The sequence below is a fragment of the Sorex fumeus genome, unplaced genomic scaffold (assembly GCF_029834395.1).
Source record: "Sorex fumeus unplaced genomic scaffold, SorFum_2.1 ptg000037l, whole genome shotgun sequence".
NCBI lineage: Eukaryota > Metazoa > Chordata > Mammalia > Eulipotyphla > Soricidae > Sorex > Sorex fumeus.
In genome coordinates this window covers 19620422-19641772 of record NW_026606094.1, presented here as the reverse complement: position 1 = coordinate 19641772, position 21351 = coordinate 19620422, and the positions used below count along the sequence as shown (strand labels likewise).

The 21351-nt window shown below is 40.5% G+C and overlaps 1 protein-coding gene across 1 annotated transcript in view; it reads left to right on the top strand.

Moving 5' to 3' along the window:
* Nucleotides 1–21351, top strand: part of ZNF277 (zinc finger protein 277) — a 140959-nt gene that overhangs the window by 42379 nt on the left and 77229 nt on the right. The window lies entirely within an intron of this gene.

Here is a 21351-nt window from a genome sequence, read left to right as displayed (position 1 = left end):
CCCCAAGTTAGCATATTTTTCAGGAGTTATTAGAATTACCAATGTCATTCATAAGCAATCACACTAATGAGAGAAACAGATGAGAGGTTGTGATCATTATTGTCTCTAAAGAATAATTGTTGGGACAGTAATAATTGTCTCTACGGAAAGCTTACCTTGGTGCTACTCCACTTTCAGTTTTGCTCAGAGGGTTTTGGAAGATCTCAGCCATCATAATACTTCAGGCATTAGGTAGTTTCATAAATTCATTGTTGTTGTTTTAGGTGCCATTTCCAGCGGTGTTCCGGGCATACTCCTGACTCTGCTAAGAGATCACTCTTGCTAGGACTTGAGAGACTGTTTAGGGTACTGGGGATCAAACCCGGGTCAACTGCTTGGAAGGCAAGCACTGTATCCACCGTACTATCGCTCCTGCCTCTGCTTCATAAACTTTAAAGTAATCTTTTGGGGGTACTGGATTAGAGTCTTTGAATTTATACTGGTTTTCCCCTGAACTTTAGGCTGTCCTTCAAAACTAAGTATAAAAGCCTGGACCATTTGTGTATTTGATCTTTTGTAAAATCTGTTTTATCTAACAAACACTAATTTGACTTTTGCCTTTAAAAAAAAAAGTAGGGAAAAAAAAAAGTAGAAGACTGCAGATGAAATTTGGTAACTACAATAAAGAGCTACTTTCTGGTTTTTTTTTTTTACTTTCAGGTTTCAAAAATTATTTTAAGTGAATACTTAGCAATATCAGTCTTGGTTTTTTTGAGAGAAAATAGTTTCCATATTGAAGAGTGAAAAAAAGTTTTTTGATGTTCACCTCTCTCATTTTTTTCTTTGTGTTGAATATTGCTACATGTGACATTTTGCCCCAAATTCTTATGTTCTTTAATACTCATTATCTCTTCAAAATTATTTTCTAAGAATTTCTTCATAATCTCCTGTTAGGACACCAGTGCTCATTTGTGTAATCCTCTATCAGAGCTTCTAGCCAAAGTTTTTGTCTCTTTCTGCTTCTTTTTACTTGGAAAGCAAGGTGACCTGAGTATCTTTTGTTCCAAACTCAGTTAATTATTTGTATATTTTTAATAACATCCTATGACTCATCCTAAGGCAATAAACATCTTTGAATTCTATTAACTGTGTTAGAGGCTTAGTAACTGTGCCTCTACTAACCATTTATTCTGATGATAGATATAAATATCATTTACCATTTTCTATAGAATGTGATATTTCCTTCTTTGTGTTTCTCTAAGAGTTCTGTACACTATTCCGCCTCTGCTTGCCTTTAATATCTCTCCCCTTTCTCCAATCTTCCCTAGTTTGTTGTGTCAGTAGATTGCATCTCCCTTCATGTTACTTCAAATTACTGATATTGTTAAAAAGCAGTAAAATAAGGAGTATTACTTGAGCCATGTATATGGACTGCTAGCCCTAACTTCTGAATCTTAAAATGGCCTACACTCTGACGAGCAGTGTTCAACTTGTTATTCAGTGCACAAGGAATTCCATGAAAGTGCCCTCCCGTTGATCGTCGATTTGCTCGAGCGGGCCCAGTAACGTCTCCATTGGAGACTTTGTTGTTACTGTGTCTGGCATATCGAATACTCTCGGTAGCTTGCCGGGCTCTCCGAGAGGGGCGGAGGAATCGAACTCGGGTCGCCCATGTTGCCGCTTGTAAGGCGAACGCCCTACCGCTGTGCTATCACTCCAGCCCGTAAGGTAAAGGCCCTCCCGTTGATCGTCGATTTGCTCGAGCGGGCCCAGTAACGTCTCCATTGGAGACTTTGTTGTTACTGTGTCTGGCATATCGAATGCTCTCGGTAGCTTGCCGGGCTCTCCGAGAGGGGCGGAGGAATCGAACTCGGGTCGGCCATGTTGGCCGCTTGTAAGGCGAACGCCCTACCCGCTGTGCTATCGCTCCAGCCCTCCTGGGCCTAGAGAGGGGGCCAGGCCCTGGTCTTGCCGCTGCCCCCACGTCATTGTCCACGTGCAGCCATGAAAGTGCATTGTAAAGAAATATTGTCATTATTTTCACATGGCAAACTTTTCATTTTCAACTTTTTTAGTAATTGTATTTTTCTAAATTTTTAATTTGAGAAAAACTGCCTGTGGTTTATTATCTGTCTTAAGATTAAAAGTTAATATGTTTTTATATTGGTAAAGTAACAGCAAAAAAAATTTGTTCCATGATATTATCTTTCAGAATGCTTTATAAACAAATGTAACACTATATATAGACATATACATTTAAACTGTATTTCGCCTTATTAGTACAATAGCTCTGTAGCACTGTCCTCCCGTTGTTCACCGATTTGCTTGAGCGGGCCCAGTAACGTCTCCATTGTGAGACTTGTTGTTACTGTGTTTGGCATATCAAATACGTTACGGGTAGCTTTCCAGGCTTTGCCGTGCAGGTGAAATACTCTCTATAGCTTGCATGGGCTATCTGAGAAGAACGGAGGAATCAAACCCGGCTCAGTCTGACTGGCGGCTTGCAAGGCAAACGCCCTACCACTCTGCTATCACTCCAGCCTATTAGTACAATGATACTAATTTCTTCAAAAAATTTCTTCAAAGCTTAACATTTAACAGGTTTTATGGTTCAAATTAGTCTCAATTAAAAATGTCAGTACTGGGGCCAGAGCGATAGCATAGCGGTTAGGGCATTTGCCTTGCATGCAGCTGACCCAAGTTTGATCCCCGGCATCCCCTATGGTCCCCCAATCACCACCAGGCATAATTCCTGAGTGCAAAGCCAGGAGTAACCCCTGAGCATTGCTGGGTGTGGACCAAAAAGAAAAAAAAAAAAAATATATATATATATATATATATATATATATATATAATAGACACAGTACTGCAAGTATAGCACTTAATTTGCACGCAGCCAACCCAGGTTCAGTGTTCAGTGCTGCATATGGTTTTCCAAGTCATTTCAGGGGTAATCCCTGAGCATAGAGCCAGGAGTGAGCCCTGAACATAACAGGATGTGGTGCAACTCCCAACCCCCACACACCCCCAAATCACTACTTCTCTTTGACTTTTAGACCACACTCACACACCCACAATGCTCAGGAGTTCCTCCTGGCCCTGTACTCAGGGATCACTCCTGCCAGGACTGGGGGGGGGGGGGGGGGGGGGAGGCGGCAGGGGGAAGGGCATATTTGATGCTGAGGAACAAATATATCATGCAAGGCAAGTCCTACCTGCTGTGCTTTCCAGTCCCCCAAATCAATACATTTTATTGTAAAACTTGGTGAATAATACTGCTTAATCTGGTAGGGCTTAGCCACTTACATTGTCCAGACAAAATAATAAAATTAGGTGGAGTGAATTGAACTTCTTTATAGAAGTTAAAGAAGACCACACCTTCTACAAGATCATTGTGGGTGATTTTAATGCCAAGATAGGACCGAGAAGATCAGCTGAAGAACTTCACATCGGGACCCATGGCCTAGAATGGAACGAACAGGGTGAGAGACTATCTGAGTTCATCATGTCGACCAAGACCATTCATGGTAACTCACAGTTCCAGAAGGCAGAATCTAAACGATGGTCATGGGAGTCTCCCAGTGGATGATTCCACAACGAAATAGACCACATCATATTCAATCGACAGTTTTGCCTGACTGATGTCGCTGTTGTCCCAAAATTTCGAACAGGATCGGACCACCGTCTCCTTCGTGCAAAATTCTACTTCACAGAGCAGGGAGAAAGGGCTGCAAAGTTCAAAAAGAGAACTCCCAGAATGACCACCAACTGGGAACTCTTTGGTACTATTGCGGCAACATGGGAAGATGCCATTGTTGACAACATTGACGAGGAATACGATCGACTGGTTCAGCACCTCCATGAATGTGTGACGAACGCCAAGAGAGAGATAGCCACAAAAAATTGCCTATCTTCGAAAACTCTTGAGCTAATTCGCCAGCGTGGTTTGGCGCATGCCTCAGGCAACCGCAAGCTAACGTCCGAGCTCGCAAAGCAGTGCAGAGATGCGATCAAGGAAGACCTCAAAGAGAGAAGAGCAGAAGTACTGGTAGATGCGGCAGAAGCCGGGAAAAGTATTCGTAACGCCCGCTTGTCCTTCGCCAACTACAAGACCAAGATGACTGCCCTCCGACATCCTGATGTATCCATCACATCCTCCAGAACGGCAATGGAGAAGATTATCCATGACTTCTACTCAAATCTCTTCGATAGCCATGTCCACTTGCCGACATACCAAATTCCACAGGATGGATATGTCGTTCCCAACGTTCTCCCTTTCGAAATCTGACACGCCATTTCATCGGTAAAGAAACAAACAGCACCCGGCCCAGACAAGGTCAGACCTGAACACCTGAAGAACCTACCGTCAGTACTCATCAATACACTGGCTAGGCTCTTCACTCACTACCTGTCTGAATGCAAGGTTCCGTCCCAATAGAAAACCAGCAGGACCGTACTACTGTTCAAGAAGGGAGACATCCATGACATTGGCAACTATCGCCCGATCTGCCTATTGTCTGTCATCTACAAGTTGTTCACTCGAGTCATCCTAAATAGGATTGGCAGAACACTAGATGAAGGACAACCATGCGAGCAAGCAGAGTTCTGCAAAGGATTCAGCACCATTGACCATATCCACACGATAACCAAGCTCATTCAGGTTTCTCGGAAGTTCAAGATGCCGCTCTGTTTAACATTCATTGATTTAAAGAAGGCCTTTGATTCTGTTGAGACGGAAGCGGTCATTGAAGCCCTAGCCAATCAGGGCATTCAAGCCCAATACATCAGGATCCTCCGTGAGCTGTATTGCTGATTCACTACCAGGATCTCACCATTCTACAAAGAAGTGATCGTTGATGTCAAGAGAGGGGTGCGGCAGGGTGATACCATTTCACCGAAACTCTTCAGTGCCACCCTCGAGAACATCATGCGATGACTGGAATGGGAAGGAATGGGAGTGAAGATAGATGGTCGGCAACTACACCACCTCCGCTTTGCTGATGACATTGTTTTAATAACACCAAACATCAGCCAAGCGGCACAAATGCTGTCCGACTTTGACCATGAGTGTGGAAAGGTAGGACTACAGCTGAATCTTACGAAGACAATGTTTATGAGAAACAGCCTCGTTCCTGATGCCCCATTCACTCTCAATGGAACACCATCTCCGAATGCAACAGCTATGTGTACCTAGGTCGAGAGGTCAACATGACAAATGACCTGGCACCCGAGCTGCGCAGGAGGAAGAGAGCGGCTTGGAACGCCTTCAAGAACGTCAAAGAAATAGCTAAGACGACGAAGAACCTCCGGCTCCGGGCACATCTCTTTGATTCCACTGTTCTTCCTGCATTAACATATGCCTCAGAGACCTGGGCCCTACGCAAACAAGATGAGAACGCTATTCAGGTCTCCCAAAGAAGAATAGAAAGAGCTATGCTTGGAATATCATGTTTCACTCAAATGAGAGAAAGAATCCGGAGTTCTGACATCCATCCACGATCAAGAATCAGGGACGCTGTCTCATTTGCCAAGGTGTCGAAAATCAGATGGGCTGGTCACGTAATGAGATTTAAAGACAACCGCTGGACTAGAGCTGTTACTGACTGGATTCCACGGGATGTCAAAAGACCGCGTGGCCGCCCACCTACCAGATGGTCAGACTTCTTCGTCAAGATCATGAATGATTGGTTTGAGGCCCTTCATGTTCCCGGAGCGAACAGATGCCATTGGGCTACACTAGCACGCAACAGGGACAAATGGAGACGTTACTGGCGCCCGCTTGAGCAAATCGACGACTAACGGGAAATTAAGTGATTAAGTGATTAAGTGAATTGAACTTCTGATAATGACCATCCCATATGGTCACCCAATACGTGTGAAGCTGAGAAACTGAGAATTTCTGTGCATTTGTTGATGCCATGTGGCTTGGGGTCAATAAGTTGAAATGGAAGGAAGGCCTGTATTTTGTGGACACACAAGGCATCAGGACTCTAAAATATTCTTCATAGGTGATGGGAAGATCTAGCAGTAGGCTGGCGTTCTATAGCTAGATGCTGAGTCTCAGCAAATTTAGGCACTAGAGTGATAGACTTCTCACATTCTACTCCTTAGAAGTCTTTTGACACAAAATGGTCCCTGTTGCATATTCCTGTAGCAGAGCCTGAAGGAACTACAGACTGTATGTTCATTGTGGGAATGGCTTGAGTCACAAAGGTAGAAGGGATAGCAAGAGAATTTATGGAATGGCTCTTTCCCAAGACCCCTGCATGGTAACTGAAATAAATCCCAAAAGAGTGTCTCCTCCCCACATACTCAAGACAAAGCAAAGCAATCCCAAAACTAGAGACAGAGTGTCTTCTGCTGGATCAACAAGCACATTCGAAAAAGGTTAAAACCTGTGACAGAATGACTGCTACAGATAGACCTTCAGAAATCAATCACAGTAATGGTGACTCTAATGGAAATGGAAAAGTGAATTAAGCATAAATGTTTTGAAGAAAACACATAAGGTACATTAAATACATTCTATCAGCAAACAGAACAGTCCTAAAATAGAAAGAAAAAAAAATGTAAGAGCAGAAGTTCTTCTCCAGGGCCCGACTGTGTAGGGCATTTGCCTTGCACGTTATCAATGGGTTCAATCCCCAGCATGCCATATGGTCCCCGGAGCACTGCCAGGAGTAATTCCTGAGTGCAGAGCCAGGCTTACCCCCTGAGAACTGCTGGGTATGACGCAAAAGATTAAAAAAAAAAAAAGAAAAGAAAAAAAGTCCTTCTCCAAAGAGATTAAAGCTATTTTTTTTATCCTAACAAGAGATACTGGATATGAATAGTACATAAATTAAAAGAAAACTTCCTTTGAAAGAATATCACATAAGCTTTACCTATGCAAATTCCTCAACAAACTTAGAAAATTGAACGTAAGGTTTATTAAGAGAATCATTGGGGTTGGGGGTGTTTGGCTATACCCAGTGTCTCTTGGGAGATCTTTCTGGCTACGTGCTCAGAGATTGGAGTCAAGGTTAAAACTGCCACAGCTACGTGTAAGGCCTTACTCGCTGTACTGTTTCTTTGAACCCAGGAGGACCATTCACCATGACTTAGTTTATCAAGAATGCAAGGGTAATACAACTATATGAATCAATTATTTTAATATACCACATGAATAAGGTAAGAATCACATGATCATATCAGTGCATGCTGAAGTGAACTCTTATGGCTAAAACTCATAAATTGGGACTAGAAAAAACATACTTAAACATTAAGTTTATATAATACATAAGGATATACATGATAAGAAAGTTAAGGATGATCACCCTTGGCAGTTCTGTTCAACATAATTTTTCCAGAGTAATTAAGTAATATTGAAATAATTCATATCAGAAAAAAATTAAGGTATTGCTGTTCACAGATGGCATGATAATATGCATAGAAAATCCCAAAGAGTTAGAAGTAATAAAATATTGCAATATAAGATGCAAACCAATATAAAAGTGAAGTGCAGTTTATTTACAATTAATGAGTTAGAGGAAAGGGAAAAGTATGAAAGCTTGAAAGTAAACAAAGGAGGTAAAAAGCCTAAATATGAAAACTATAAGTCATTACTAAAGAAACAAGACAAAATAAAGAAATGGAATGATGTATTGTGTTCATGCATTGGAAAAATGAATTTTGTTAAAATTGTTATATTATCTAAAGCATTTTATAGGTTCTATATAAACTCTCTCATTCCTCAATGGCATTTCCATGGAAAGAAAACAAACAACTATAAAATTTGGATGGAATCGCAAGATTCTGAATAACCAAAGTAAACCTGAGGGGTCGGAGTGGAGGGGAATGAAGATACCTTATTCTCTAACTTCAACTATTCCTTAAGGGTAATAGTAATCCAAAAGTATGGAATCTGGGATGACACATAAACAGCAATTAAATAGAATTATGAACTCAGAAATATGGAAGATTAGTTTATAACAGAGGAGCCAAAATCAAATTGTATAGAAAGGATGCCTCCAGCATTGGAGACTTGGAGACTTGGAGAGCCACATGTAAAATAGAACTACTAGATCATTGTTTCAATATCATACACAAAGATTAACTCAAAATGAATTCAAGACTTGGAAATGAAACCTAATACGTTCTGGACAATAAACCTTGTTGGATATGTGACATCCCGTAAGTACATAGAAGAAAACACAAGTGGAACATCTATAGATACTGACCTCAATGGTGACTTCAGAGACTTAGCTCCAGCTGCAAGGAAGCAAAGCCAAATAGGTTTACATCAAAGTATAAAATTTTGTGCGCAAAAGAAACTGCCTCAAAAAATGGAATGATATCCTAATGAATGAGATGGGATGTCACATATCCAACAAGGTTTATTGTCCAGAACATACTAAAAGTCCAGACAACTTAATAACAACAAAACAAAAAAGGGCAGAATAGATACTTGTCCAAAGGACAAGTATAGAATGCCAGTAGGCACATGGAAAACTGCTCCACCTCATAATTCACTTGTGAGGGAAATGCAAATCAAAAACCACAGTGAGTTTTCAATTCACACTTAGTCCAAAGCTGAGAAGCAAAAGTGTTTGCAGGGTACAGACTAAATGGAATTCTCCAACCCTGTTGGTGGGAATATATGTTAATCCAGTCATTACAGAAAGTGGAATGGAGATCCCTTTATAAACTAAAATTAGAAATACCAAATGACCCAGCACTTAATTTATTCAGACTATAAAAACTAGTACAAAAAGATTTATGAACGACTGTTATGTTCATAGCCAAAACATTGAGACACCTAAATACTCATTGAGTCAGTGGCCCAAAATGCTGAATAAAGTAATAAGGTATGTTCAGTGAATACTACTCAGTGATTTTATTTTTTTAATTTTATACTTTTTAAAATTTTTTATATGAATATCCCTGAGATAGAATATAACTAAGCTGTTCATAGTTGGGTTTCAGTCATACACTGATACATCACCCATCCCTCCACCAGTGTACATTTCTCACCACCAGTGTCCCTTGTTTCCCTCACACCATTCCTCACAACTTCCCCACCCCCAGCCTGCCTTTATTTATGGCAGGCACTTTTCTTCTTTCTCTCTTTTCTTTTGTGCATTATGGTTTGCAATACAAGTGCTAAGAGGTCATCGTGTTTGTTCAGGGCATTCAGTATTTTAATGGAAAGGCAAGGCTGGAGTAATTTTTTTAACTGGGTGGCAGCCTTGGGGTGTGGCCATGACTGCCGAGGCTTTCAGAAGTACAGGGAGATAGGGGGAGGTAGCCTATCCCAACTCCAAGAAAGCCTGGAGATTTCAATCAGAAAACTGCATATCCAAGTTTTCAACAGGATAGTATCTCGTTGAGGTTGGTCTTGAGATAATGGAGTCCCACTGGGAGCATGGTCGCAATTTTGTATTGTGGGAGCAAATGGCTGCTGGGGCTCTGCCTGGGCAAATACTAGGCTGACCTGCCCTCACCAGTTTACCCTGGTCTGTTCATCCTTGCACGGGCCTGAGATTACGGAGGCTTTTGATCTCTTTTGTGATTTATTTACGGGTCTCCGAAGCAAAGCTGATAAATGAGCTTACATAGCTAAGCCAGAGGTAGTTTGTGAGTGTGGCTTTCACATACCTAACATTTTTTTTTAACTCCTCTACTATTCTCTATTGCACTAAAAACAACTTCCAATATAAGACAACCAACACATACTGGGGAAAAATATACGAGAAGGAATTCATATAAAGAATAGTTTTAATATTTCAAAAGTTTTGATGAAGGATAAAAAAGACCCTGAATCAAGACCCTGAATGATTGGTTTGAGACTCTTCATGTTCCTAGAACGAGCAGATGCCATTGGGCTACGCTAGCATGCAACAGGGATGAATGGAGACGTTACTGGCACCTGCTCGAGCAAATCGATGAGTAACGGGGTATCAAGTAAAGTGATCAAGTGATCAAAAGTTTTGGGTCTTGGGGCTGAAGAGATAGCACAGCGAGTAGGTTGTTTGCCTTGCACGCGCCCGACCCAGGTTCGATTCCCAGCATCCCATATGGTCCCCTAAGCACCGCCAGTGGTGACTCCTGAGTGCAGAGCCAGGAGTAACCCCTGTGCGTCGCTGGGTGTGACACAAAAAGCAAAAAAAAAAAAAAAAAGTTTTGGATCTTGAAGCGATAGCACATATACCTAACTTTTGGCTGTTTAATTCTTGGGAAACTTGGTCCCTAGTTTTTGGGGTCTGGTCAGAGGCACAGTGGCAATTTTGGGGTATCAGGAAACCTGAAAGCACCATCAGACTACTGATACATTCACCCCGTGGGTACTGGTTCACCGACTGGTGCCACTGCACCTCCTTACTTAGTGATTTTAAAAGATGAAATGTTCCTTTTTATGGCAACATCATTGAAATTTCAGGTGATCATACAAACCAAAATAAGTCCAAAGATGAAAGATTATTATCAGATTTTTTTATACATAAAATATAAATACCAAAGCAAATGATATAGCAAATGACAACAAAAATAATCTGTAGATGGTGAAATATATAGTGGTTCTCAGAGGGGAAACTTCTGAAATGTATATATTATTATAACATATAGCAAATCAGTTTTAAAAATCTAATTAATCTGTATTTACTTAATCAGTAAAAAAAAATTTGTATTTAACCCAAAAGGAGAGAGAGAACAAAAGGGAATGCCCTGCCACAAAGGTGGGGTGGGGTGAAGGGGATGGGGCGGGGGTGGTAGAGATGCTGACCATTGGTGGTTGAAAATGGGCACTGGTGGAGGGATGGGTACTCGACCATTGTATGACTGAAATGCAAGCACAGAAGTTTGTAAGTCTGTAACTACCCCACGGTGATTCACTAATACAAAATTTTTTTAAAAAACTGAGTAAACAAAGGTAAGAGTACAAAAAAACTCTGTATTTAAATAGTATAATTTATGTATTCAAGAAAGGCAAGTGATGGGCCAGAGCATTAGTACAGCAGATAAGGTGCTTTCCTCGCTTGTGGCCACCATGGGTTTGGTCCGTAGCACCCCATATGTCCCCTGAACCTCACCAGGAGTTATCACTGAGCACAGAGTCAGGAGTAAGCCCTGAGCACCAGATGTGGCCCAAATACCCCCAATTTTTTTAAATAATTAAATAAAACAAAGGTAAGGGAAAATGAAGTCTTAGTCTAAATGTTAAGAGCTGGGCTTTTGATTTTCTACTACCTGGATAATAAGGCTTTCAACTTCTTTCTGTGCATCCCTTCAGTTTCGGAAGAGATTCTGTACCAGAGAGAAAAATTTAGATGTACTTGCTGAGCAGTGGAGAGAGATATTTCCTTGTAAAGCATAGTCTTTCTACTTATTTGTTTTTATTAAACGAACATTGCGTTATAAACACTTTTCTGAACAAAGCAGACTGCTGATGTTATTTTGAATTTTTGGAGTCAGGAACTGGTGGCATGAGAAGCAGGAGAGCTATGTTGGAAGGTTTCTCAGATGATCGTATAGTCAGTGAGTGAAGCTGTTGCCTAATCTTTGACCTTGAGAGGTGTTGTCATGAAATTTAGTCACTGTCACTTGACTTACTGGGAGGGGTGTAAAACTTTTGGACCAGGGACGTAGCTCACTGGCAGAAGCACATATATGAGACCTGGGTTCAATCCCTAGCACTGCAAAACCAACCAACTAACCACTTTATAATTCTTGTACCACTCACAATTAGCAAAACTTTTCTCATAACATAATCTTTAAATTGGATATTGTATATTAATTTTCTCAACACTACTGGAAGCAAGCTGTAATCTGGCCTTTGAGAGTAAAGGCCCCTGCACAATGAAAGCCCCAGCTTAGATCAGCACATTGGCACGATGTAACACCTCACATTTGCCTTTCACACTCATGTTGTATAGGTCATGCCATTCATTTTCACTGTGTGTGTTAACACACAGCTGTACTGTGTCAGCATTTTATACAGTGTTTATCACACTTTTAAATAGCTATCATTTGCTTTCTAGACCAGTGAACTTTTAAGATTTTTTTGAGAGGGGAGAGGGTAGGGGCGGGCCACACCGAAGAGTTTAGTGTTACTCCTGACAGTAGTGGGAAGGACATCTATTTTTGGAGATCACACTCAGGCTTCTGCATGCAAGGCATGTGCTCCACACATTGAACTACCTACCTGGCCCTGAGGTTAGGTGTTTTGTTTTATTATTTTTAATTTATTTTTATTGAACCATCATGAGATACACAGTTACAAAGTCGTTCATGATTGGGTCTCAGTCATACAATGTTCTAACACGTGTCCCTTCACCAGGGTACATTTCCCACCACCAATGTCCCTAGTTCCCTTCCCACCACCTTCTCCACCAACCTGCTCTTATGGCAGACCCTTCTCCCTCCTCCTCTCTTTCTTTTTGGGCATTAGAGTTTGCAGTACAGATGCTGAAAAGTTTCCATGTTTGACCCTTTACCTACTTTGAATACACAGTCCTTGTCTAGAGTGATCATTTCCAACCATCATTGTCACAGTAGTCCCTTCGCTATCCTAACTGTCATCCCCACATACCACATCTGGCAAGCTTTCAGCCGTGGACCAATTTTCCTCACCCTTGTTTCTGCTGTCCTTGGGTATCAGTCTCATACTACATTGTTTTCTCATACTACATTTTTTTTTAATATCCCACAAATTAGTGCAATAATTCTATCTCCATCCCTCTTCTCTGACTCTTTTCACTCAACATTATACTCTCCATGTCCATCTATTTATAAGCAAATTTCATGACTTCATATATCCAGCTTATGAGCTTATTCACTTTAATTTTCCTCTAATGAATTATAGCACTGCACTGTCCTAGCACTGTCCTCCAGTTGTTCATCGATTTTGCTTGAGCGGGCACCAGTAACATCTCCATTGTGAGACTTGTTGTTACTGTTTTTGGCATATTAAATACACCCTGGGGAGCTTGCCAGTCTTTGCCATGTGGGCGGAATACTTTTGGTAGCTTGCCGGGATCTCTGAGAAGGATGGAGGAATCAAACCCAGGTTGGCCGTATGCAAGGCAAAATGCCCTACCCGCTGTGCTATCGCTCCAGCCCTTTAATGAATTATACTAAACAAATATACTAAACAAATTATACTAAAATAAATTATACGAAACATATATATATATATATATATATATGCTATTACTGTTGTTTTGGGTTTTAAGAGCCACAGCCAGCAGTACTCAGGGGTAACTCCTGTCTCTGCACTGTGATGCTCAGTGGACCCTGGAATGCTGGAGATTGAACCTGACTTGGCAATGTGCAAGGAAAATACCCTACCTGCTATACTATCTCTCAAGAATGTTGAGTACAGAATGGCCCCAACAGTGTTATATTTTTAATGTCCTGAAAATGTGACCAAGTCCAAGCATTTTGTAGAAACATTAATGAACTATTCATAACTATTTCTTTATAAAAGCAACCCAAATCCCAGAAAGTTCAGATAGCCTAAAAAGGTTTTGTTAATTGTCTTGAAGGGGACCAGGAAAATGGCCTAAAGGGGTCAAGCTCAAGCTTTCTGTGTAGGAGCTCTGAGTCTGAACCTATTCCCCAAGCACTGCTGAGAATGAGCCGCAAGTACTGCTCCTGGGGTGGTTCCTGAGTGCTGCCAGGTGTGCCCCAAATGCCTCCAAATGGAATAAGCTGCCATGCCCCTAAAGAAATGAATTCAGTGATTCCATACCTTTTTTGCTGAATATTGGCTATCTTACAATTGTACCTTTTTCTTTTTTCTCTTGTGGTTTTTCTGCTTTTCTAAATAGTTCTAAATGTATTTATGAATAGGACCGGCCACTCTGGTGGGGAAAAATATGGATTGCCTGAGATTAAGGGTGGTACAGATTTTTTCTTCATTTGCTCGCCATTATCTTACATGGCCTTTTGTCTGAAAAATGGATTGGAAGAGAGGATTATTTCCTTTCAAGTCTTCCGATTACAGAACTGCCATATTGCTGAGATGGTATTATAAAAGTTTGCCGTTTCTTTCTTATGGTGATCCACTAATAAAAATTTTTTTAAAAATGATAAAAAATATATTCCCAAAGAAAAGCTTTACCATTTCAACAATAAAAATTTGTCAAGTAGAATCTTATGACTTAATCAATGCTAAATTATCTAGCAAATACTGTCACAATCAGTGTATATCGTGTCAATAATAGGTTTTTTTGTTGAGAAGTTAGGCTAAATTAGTAATTATTCAATTTATGCCTTGCCAAAATCCAAAAAGAAGTGGCCTGCTTTCTTAACAGTAGTCTTTGTCGTGGCATTAACTGTTTGAGATGGCAGAATTGCTTGTGTAAAAAAGTAGAGAACATATTCGGTGACTTATCCCTAAATGAAAAAAATCCATTTACCATAGATGCTAATTGGAAACACCATTTGACTTTATTCTAAATCAGCAATATATTAGAAAAATGCATTTGTAAAGGTGTCAACAAAACAACACTTTCTATTTAATGGATGGATACACCTAATTTTTCCTTTCATGGAACCAATAATAGATATTCAGGAACAAGAATTTAAATCAGTAGTTATATGGTATTTGTGTAAATTCCATATTCGCTAATATGATTTTCTGTGACCAAAAAGAAAAATCATATTTGACCATCTTCAGTAAAACAAAATGTTTTTACTAACTCATTAATATTAATGAATTGTGATAGTAACACTTAAAAAGATGACCTAGAATGACTATTTTAATTTATAGAGACATATTATTCCCACAACTCAAATTCAAGATTCTTTCAAAAACACTAATTATACATAATAAGAAATATTAGATACATAATTTATAATTTTCTAGTTGCCAGCCCATCTTATTAAAATATTGACTGGCATACTAATTATCATATAATTGCCTGTCAAACCAAATCAATTAAATTAAGCTAAGCCCAATGCCTGTGGCTGCACTGTGAAATTTCCACAGGGCACCACTTATTTTGGAGGCATGAAACACCCAATAACCAGTCATGTTGCTTTGAGTCAAAATTTACCTCTTATTCCTGTTTTCCCTCTCTCCACCCTACCTATCCCCAGGATTTCAGTAAGAACATTGTTTCTTCTTTCCCACCAACATTTTTTTCATCTGTAAGCATTTTATTTTACTATTGAGCCCCTTGTCGTGATCACCATTATTGCTTGCAGCATTGTTTCTTAATTCATCACATTTGCAGTGAACCAAGAATAGGATTTTGATATGTTTAAAATTTATTTCTGAATTTATATCCCCTAATCCTTTGTCTGCCCCCTTATCACTACTGCCTTCTGCTGGTAGAAGGAGATCAAGTTGAAGAATCGGTTACCATTACTTCTTAGCATGTAGTATGGGTATCCATCCTAAAATTCACTTATACCCACAGTATATCTCGTCAGAATAGAGTTGGAATAGAGCAGTAAGGAGTGAAATAACATCGCAGTGGGAGAATATATAAAGCCATTTATTTATATCAGAAGATAGTGTTTTAGCCTTCATACCAGCATCTTTTGGATTATAAATTTCATTGGCAATAAAAATTTGAGTTAGAGAAAATATTTGAGTTAAGGAAAATATTTCTGGAGAACTGAATATACATAACCATATTTTTTGTGTGTTTCCCTGTTTGAGAACATTTACCCTTTCATTTGCATTTAAGATTAGTTTCTTTAAATATTTTAGTTACAAGTTCTGAATAGTGAAGACATAGTAGATAACTCAGGCAGAGTATTAGCTTCCACTGTTTCCCCTCTTATTTTGAGGCAAATATTTTTTATTGAAAAAAATTTAGCAAGAGAATATGGACTTTTCCAGAATAGAAAATGGACAGAGAAAACATGGACAGAGAAACTTCTACTCTATTATGTTTTGCTCCTAAGCTGAGACTCTTCTAGATAGCAGGTATAGATCAACTTTCCAGTCTCTTCTAGCTCTGATTAACGGCAGTTATTTTAGCAGCCATAAAAATAGGAGCTAACAGAATTTATGTCTTTATCACTCATGTGCTTTACATTAGTTTCCTCCAGTAACTTTTAACGGGCTGGAGCAATAGCACAGCGGGTAGGGGTGTTTGCCTTGCAAGCGGCCAACATGGCCAACCGGAGTTCGATTCCTCTGCTCCTCTCGGAGAGCCTGGCAAGCTACCGAGAGTATCTCGCATGCACGGTAGAGCCTGGCAAGCTCCCGTGACATACTCAATATGCCTAACACAGTAACAATTGTTGATGAACAACGGGAGGACAGTGATAGTGACAGAACTTACAACAACTTAGTCAAGTGAATGTTATGATCCATTCTACAACAAAGACAGTTCATGTTGCAGAACCAAGCTAAGAAAATTAAGAAGTGTATGGATGATTGGCTTAATAGGAGGTAAGGGAACTATGAATAGAATACTGTATTTTACAGTACGCACCCTCTTTTAGCATATGGCAGACCTGTCAAACTTTTTCATCTTGTTGGGCTGAAACTCTACTCAATTGGAGAGCTGCTCCCCATCGCTATTCCCTGACCACTGACAGCTCCCTCTACTTTTCGGCTTCTGTGAGTCTATTTCAGATACCACTTAATCACTTAATCACTTAACTTCCCGTTAGTCGTCGATTTGCTCGAGCGGGCGCCAGTAACATCTCCATTTGTCCCTGTCGCGTGCTAGTGTAGCCCAATGGCATCTCTTCGCTCCGGGAACATGGAGGGCCTCAAACCGATCGTTCATGATCTTGACAAAGAAGTCTGACCATCTGGTAGGTGGGCGGCCACGCAGTCTCTTGACATCCCATGGAATCCAATCAGTAACAGCTCTAGTCCAACGGTCGTCTTTAAATCTCATTACGTGACCAGCCCATCTGATTTTCGACACCTTGGCATATGAGACAGCGTCCCTGATCCTTGATCGTCGACGGATGTCAGAACTCCGGATTCGTTCTCTCATTTGAGTGAAATGTGATATTCCAAGCATAGCTCTTTCTATTCTTCTTTGGGAGACCTGAATGGCGTTCTCATCTTGTTTGCATAGGGCCCAGGTCTCTGAGGCATATGTTAATGCAGGAAGAACAGTGGAATCAAAGAGATGTGCCCGGAGCCGGAGGTTCTTCGTCCTCTTAGCTATTTCTTCGACGTTCTTGAAGGCGTTCCAAGCCCCTCTCTTCCTCCTGCGCAGCTCGGGTGCCAGGTCATTTCTCATGTTGACCTCTCGACCTAGGTACACATAGCTGTTGCATTCGGAGATGGTCGTTCCATTGAGAGCGAATGGGGCGTCAGGAACAAGGCTGTTTCTCATAAACATTGTCTTCGTAAGATTCAGCTGTAGTCCTACCTTTCCACACTCACGGTCAAAGTCGGCCAGCATTTGTGCCGCTTGGCTGATGTTTGGTGTTATTAAAACAATGTCATCAGCAAAGCGGAGGTGGTGTAGTTGCCGACCATCTATCTTCACTCCCATTCCTTCCCATTCCAGTCGTCGCATGATGTTCTCGAGGGTGGCACTGAAGAGTTTCGGTGAAATGGTATCACCCTGCCGCACCCCTCTCTTGACATCAACGATCACTTCTTTGTAGAATGGTAAGATCCTGGTAGTGAATCCACAATACAGCTCACGGAGGATCCTGATGTATTGGGCTTGAATGCCCTGATTGGCTAGGGCTTCAATGACCGCTTCCGTCTCAACAGAATCAAAGGCCTTCTTTAAATCAATGAACGTTAAGCAGAGCGGCATCTTGAACTCCCGAGAAACCTCAATGAGCTTGGTTACCGTGTGGATATGGTCGATGGTGCTGAATCCTTTGCGGAACCCGGCTTGCTCGCATGGTTGTCCTTCATCTAGTGTTCTGCCAATCCTATTCAGGATGACTCGAGTGAACAGCTTGTAGATGACAGACAATAGGCAGATCGGGCAATAGTTGCCAATGTCATGGATGTCTCCCTTCTTGAACAGTAGTACGGTCCTGCTGGTTTTCCATTGGGACGGAACCTTGCATTCAGACAGGTAGCGAGTGAAGAGCCTAGCCAGTGTATTGATGAGTACTGACGGCAGGTTCTTCAGGTGTTCAGGTCTGACCTTGTCTGGGCCGGGTGCTGTTTGCTTGTGAATTGTGCACTAATCCCTTTGTGAGTGGCTCGTTTCAATAATTAGAGAATGCGGGCTTCTCCAAAGTAGAAAATGCAAAGGACAAAAAGAGACTTCCACGTTATTATATGTTTTGCTTCTAAGCTAAGAGTCTTCTAAACAGCAAGTATAGATCCACAAATAACCAACTATGTGGAATAAAGGCTAAAACACCATCTTCTAATATAAATAAATGGCTTTCTATATTCCCTCACTGCAATATTCTAAGTCATTTTATGACTTTTTTTTTTAAGTAGTAAACTCCTTCATATATACTACACTACACTTTTTTTGTAAGTAGCTAAACTCCTTCATATATACTACACTACACTTTTTTTTTCCCAGCTATGCTGGGGTGCCCTTCCCACCAACACTCAAGGGCCTGAGCGCCTCTTCTGACTATAATCAGCCCAGCCATACTGGGCTGAGTGTTTGGTTCTCAGGCTCATCCATGGAGCTGCTAGGGTCAGAAACTCATCCATGGAGTTTTTCTGGGGCCAACAGCTATACCAGAGAGGTGCCAGAGATGAAACTCAGGCCTCTTATCTGAAAAGCCTGCACTGCACTGCCTTGAGCTCTCTCCCCAGCCCATGCTTTTTAAAAAATGAATTCATCAGTGAACACACACTAGTTTACATACCCACCGACAATGTACACAGGTTCCCTTCCCTCCATGCCTCTGTCAACATTTGTTACCACTGTGTCTTGGATACTAGCCACTACCGCAGATGTGAGGTGATACTCGTTGGGTTTTTGATTTTTTTTTTTTTGCATTTCTCTGATGATTACTGATATTTAACATCCTCTCAAAAATCTGTTGACTCTCTGTCTTCTTTTAAAATAACTTTGGGTGTGCTGGATATGTTAAGTCTTTTAGTACTTTGTATCTTTTGTGTTTTGTAGTTTTCAATGTGTATGTCTTCTATCTCATTCGCAAGCTTATTCCTTTTATTCTTGTTGATAGTATTTTATGTGGAATTGTCTTCTTAATTTGCTTTTCAGAATGTTCATTACTGTAAATAAAAATAGAGCAGAAGTTTATGCTGATTTTGTATTCCACAAGTTTGCTGAATCCTTTCAACTTTTTTACATTTTTAAAAATATTTTTACTTTTTCCAATACCCATCCCTAAACCATTGTACATTTCCCACCACCAATGTCCCCAGTTTCCTTCCTGCCCTCAACACCCATCCCGCTTCTCTTCCCTCCCCCCTCTTCTCTTTCTCTCCCCTCCCGCTCTCTCCACCTCTCTCTTCCTCCTTTATTCCAAATTTTCGTTTGGCCTTGGGAGATTATAGGAATCCAGAATTTATCCATTTCTTCGAGGTTTTCTTGTTTCATTGCATAAAGATTCTTAAAGTAGTCTCTGATGTTGTTCCTTTGGATTTTTGTGGTTTCTATTGTGATGTTCCCTCTTTCTTTTTTTTTTTTTAGTAGTGAACATTATTTATTGTCTACAATGCAAAACATAGTACAGACAACATACATTTTCTTACTGAATTTTTGTCTTAGTCCTGTGGGAGAGTTAAAAATAAGACAGGTGGTTGAGGAGATAGCTCAAGTATTAGAGCGTCTCCCCTAGCCAGCATGAGGCCCTGTGTTTGATCTCTGGCACTCCATGCCCTCCCGTATCCCCTGCCATCTGCCCCCTATACCCTGCACTGCTGGATATACCCCTAGTGGCCCCTGAGCAGGGTGGTGATGTCCCCTCTTTCATTTCATATTTGGCTCATTAGGTTTTCCCTCTCTCTCTCTCTCTCTCTCTCTCTCTCTCTCTCTTCTCTTCTCTTCTCTTCTCTTTCTTTGTGAGTCTTGCTAGCGATTTATTGATCTTTATTTTTTTTAAAGAACCAACTCTTGGTTTATTGATCATTTGGATTATTTTTTGAGATTCCAGCTCATTAATTTCTGCTCTAAATGTTGTTACTTCCTTCCTCCTTCCTCCTGACTAGTTTGGGATCCTTTTCTAAGATCTTAAGCTCTGAAGTCAAGTTATTTGTATGGGTCCTTTCTTTATTCCTGCTTTATGCTTGCAGAGCTATAGTCTTTCCTCTTTACAGTGCTTGTTCTGTGTCCCACAAGGTCTGGTAGCTCATGTCCTTTCTCTCATTCATTTTTAGTAATCTTTTCATTTCCTCTTTGATTTCCTCTCTAACCCACTGGTTGTTTGGTAGAAAGCTGTTTAATTTCCAGGTGTTTGATTTGATTCTCTGTTTCTGTGTGTGATTAACTTATTTTCAGTGCTTCATGGTCTGAAAAGATAGTTGATACAGTTTTTATCCTCTAAAATTTATGGACATATGTTTTGTCACCCAGCATGTGGTCTGTCTTGGAAAATGTCCCATGTGCACTGGAGAAGAATGTATATTAGGCTTTTGGGAGATGAAAAGCCCAGTATATATTTACTAGCCTTCTCTCTTCCATTTCATCCTTCAAAGCCAGTGTTTTTTTTTTACTGAGTTTTAGTCTCACTGATCTATCCATGGGTGACAAGGCAGTGTTGAATCTCCCATTACTATTGTGTTGCTACCAGTATTCTCCTTGAAGTCTGTTAGCAGCTGTTTTAAGTATTTTTCTGATCCTTCATTGTGTACATGAACATTTAGGAGTGTAATTTATTCCTGCTGTATGTATCCCCTGATTATTAAGAAATGACCTTCACTGTCTCTTGTAAACTTTTTCAGCCTAAAATCTATGTTGTCATATACTAGTTTTCTACCTCGTTAGAGGGAGTTGTTTACTTGAAGAATTGTTTTCCAGCCTTTCACTTTAAATATGTGGTTACTCCAACTATTTAAATGTGTTTCTTCTAGGCAGCAGAATGTTGGAGTTCCATTTTTTTTTATCCATTTTGCCACCCTGTGTCTTTTACTTGGTGCATTTGACCATTGACTTTGAGAGAGGTAGTCATGGGGTTTTGTGCCATCTTTCTTTAGAGGACTGTGGTGTTTGTATCATTTCTTCAAATCTGAATGAGAGTCTATCTGGTAAAGTATTCTTGGTAAAGCCTCCATTTTGTTAAGTTTTTTTAAACTAGAGCCCACCATTGTCCTCAGATTTTTCTATAGGTCTGCTGTAAATGTAAGGGATGCTCCTTTGCATGTAGTGTTTTTTTTTCTTTTTGCAGCGATGCTTAGGGGTTACTCCTGGCTCTACACTCAGGAATTACTCTTGGCAGTGCTTGGGGACTATATGGGATGCCGGAGATTGAACTCAGGTCAACTGCATGCAAGGCAAATGCCCTACACACTGT